Source organism: Jaculus jaculus, chromosome 9, assembly GCF_020740685.1.
Source record: "Jaculus jaculus isolate mJacJac1 chromosome 9, mJacJac1.mat.Y.cur, whole genome shotgun sequence".
Lineage (NCBI taxonomy): Eukaryota > Metazoa > Chordata > Mammalia > Rodentia > Dipodidae > Jaculus > Jaculus jaculus.
In genome coordinates this window covers 99,785,278-99,788,830 of record NC_059110.1, presented here as the reverse complement: position 1 = coordinate 99,788,830, position 3,553 = coordinate 99,785,278, and positions in this window count along the sequence as shown.

Here is a 3,553-nt window from a genome sequence, read left to right as displayed (position 1 = left end):
GCTTATTGTGGTTTAAATCTTTAAAAATTAATTAATTTGGGCTTACTGACAAAGCACAGGAGTGTTGCTATGTTTTATATATATATACATATTATGTTTGTATATGTATGTATACATACGTGTTAGGGAATAGTGTACATGCTTGCTATCAGTGTAGCTTCTTGCACTTCAATGTTCTAAATTTTATAATCACAATAACAATAATATAGAAAAGGGCCATCCAGAATTAAGAAATAAAGATACAAATAGCAAGTGTATGTTCAGTTAACAAGAGCAAAAGAAAAGGACATATTTTTAGATCAGAAAGGACTTAGTAAGACAAAAGATAGACATTGAGATATAAAAAAAAAAAAAAAAAAAAAACCTAGAAACTGGGCATGGTGGTGCACGCTTTTAATCTCAGCTCCCAGGAGGCAGAGGTAGGAGGAGTTGGAGGGCACCCTGGTCAGCTTGGAGTAGAGTGAGACCCTACCTCGAAAAACCAAAAAAAAAAAAAAAAAAAAAAAACCTAGAAAGGAAAGTGTGTTGTAAGAGGGTATGAGAGTTGCTAGCTATTGAGAGTTGCTATAAACAGTTTGCGGGATTTAAATAGAAAAGGGTTGAGTTGCCTGCAGTGAAATGAATAGGTTAACATAGGGAGGTTGGTTCTCTGTATTTTCTCTCACCTTAACTGTGTATATGAGTCCGTCTTAATGTTCATAATAAGTTGGTAAATTTATTGATATTGCCATGTCTTATATCAAGGTTAAGATTTAGCTCTATGGGCCGGGCGTGGTGGTGCATGCCTTTAATCCCAGCAGAGGTAGGAGGATTGCCATGAGTTCAAGGCCACCCTGAGAGTATATAGTAAATTCCATGTCAGCCTGAGCTAGAGTGAGACTCTATCTCAAAAAACAGAAAAAGAAAAAAAAAAAAAAGATTTAGCTCTATCTAGGTTTCCTGGGTCTCATTTCTTTCCTGCTTTTTTCCTCAGTCTCTGGTAAAGCTGGTATCTGACACTGATAAATTTTTTTTTATTTTTTTTTTCTTCAGTACTGGGAATTGAAGTCAAGGCTTCGTATATACTAAGCAAGAGCTCTACCACTGAGCTATATACCCCTGATTCTTTTCTTTAACTTTTTATTTTGAGACACGGTCCTAATAAGTAATTCAGGCCAGCCTTGAACTCATTCTGTAGCCCAGGTAAGCCTTGAGCTTGGGATCTTCCTGTCTCAGTCTCCCTAGTGGCTGAAATTATTTCCTAGACTAAGCAGCTCCCCAAGAGACCCTTTATTCAGACTTGATGTTTTAATTTGCGTGTGTGTGTGTGTGTGTGTGTGTGTGTGTGTGTGTGTGTGTTGGTGAGGTGAGGGCCACAGCGCACGTGGAGGTAAGAGGACAACCTCAGGATGTTCATCCCCCTTCCACCGTCATCTGGAGACAGGATGCGGGCATCTCGCCGCGGCCTGCGCACCGGTGCAGCCGGCCTGTGAGCCAACTCTCCTGCCTCCTCCTCGTCACAGACGTGTGCAACGCTGCGCATCGGGCTACACTCTGCTCTTCACCACATCATTTAGAGCAAGGAAGAATGAACTTTTTGCACAAAGTTTGTGCAAAGTCACAAAGTCAACGTTCTTAGGTCAAATTTTACTCAAACGTTTTCAAATGAAGAGATGCTACTTTCGTAAGATGTTTCAGGCACCATTTAAATGTGTTTCCCCTATCATTGAAGGAGTTCATGGCTCATGTGGAAATGTCATAACGTGCACAAGTGTCGGGGGTGCTCAAGTTCAGGCCTGCCGTACATATGCTGCGCAGTGATATGGGCTGTGCAGAGTGCTGGGGGATTGGGGACGGGAGGGGTGGGCAGTTTCGGGGCCTCATTGGGAGTTCTGGGCCTGGGGGAGCAAAGCACAGGTATATCATTTGGAAGCAAGTTTCCAGGGAACTGCAGGAGAAGGTGAGGGGTGCCAAGTGCTCAGCAGGCCATGGCTCTCCCCTTGCCTGCTGCCAGCTCTCCCAGAGAAGAGGGAGGGGTGCCCACCAGTTCCAAAGTAACCCCATGCAAAGACAAGCAGGGAGGGGGGCAGCATGTGTATTGCCCTCCAGCAGGGACCCACTTCCCGGGGCAGAGCCAGGGGTACTGTTCGCAAGTCAGGAGTGTCAGGCTACATTTCTCTGAACTTCAAATCCAAATCCCTTCTTTCCCGGGTTACTCAACTGTCTTCCTGGTGGGGCAGATGACTGGTGACAGAAACCAGGGCCTGGTGGCCTCTCCAGACAGAGTAGCTGTGATCACCCGGAAAACTCCAGACACCAGGTCTCCTAATGATGAGTAATGAGCCCTGGCGTCGGAAAGTTACCCGGAGCCGCTGCAGACAGGCCAGGCTCCCAGAGGCTGGGCCAGGAAGACAGGTACAGTCGGCTGGTGTTTAGAAGAGGAGCTTGGCTTGACTCCCACCCCGCCCAGCTCCACCCGCAGCCCTGCAGGATCACCCAGAGCACAGAGGTTGCTAGGCTTCCGTGGCTGCTGGGCTCGTTCAAGGGCTTGGGGGGGTCTAGTGGCCAGAAGTTGTCTGTGTCATTTGAAAGTACAGCTTTAGGGGATGGAGAGATGGCTTAGCAGTTAAAGAGCTTGCCTGCAAAGCCTAAGGAGCCAGGTTCAATTCCCCAGTACCCATGTAAGGCAGATACACAAGGTGGTATATGCATCTGGATTTCTTTTGCAGTGGATAGAGGCCCTAGCATGCCCATTTTCATTCTCTCTCTCTCTCTCTCTCTCTCTCGTCTGCCTCTCTCTCATCCTCTACCTCTCAAATAAATAAATAAATATACAGCTTTAAAAAAAACTGATCTTGGGCTGGAGAGATGGCTTAGCAGTTAAGCACTTGCCTGTGAAGCCTAAGGACCCCGGTTTGAGACTCATTTCCCCAGGACCCACCTTACGTTAGCCAGATGCACAAGGGAGCACATGCATCTGGAGTACATTTGCAGTGGCTGGAGGCCCTGCCGTGCCCATTCTCTCTCACTCTCTCTCTCTGCCTCTTTCTCTGTCTGTCACTTTTAAATAAATAAATAAACATAAAAAAATTTTAAAAATAACTGATCTTGTGCCAGGAGTGGTGGCACAAACCTTTAATCCCAGCACTTGGAAGGCAGAAGCAGGAGGATCACCATGAGTTCGAGGCCACCCTGAGACTACATAGTGAATTCCAGGTCAGCTTGGGCTAGAGCGAGACCCTACCTCAAAAAAAGCAAAGAAGAAATAAACAAAAAACCCTGAGCTTGGTTACACACTTCTGTAATCCTAGCACTTGTGAGGTAAAGGCAAGAGGATCAGAAGTTTAAGGTTTATTTGAGTACATAGTGAATTTCCAGTCAGCCTGGGCTGCATGAGGAATGCTTTCTCAAAGAAAAAGAGAATACAGGTTGCTAATGTGTTCATTCATTCATGAATCTATTGAATGACTAAGATAAGCCAGGCCTGGATGCTCAGGATAGAAGTCAGCGCAAATGGGGCTTCTATCCTATAGGAATTTGCAATCTACCATGGCAACCAGGCTCAAAAGTCTAG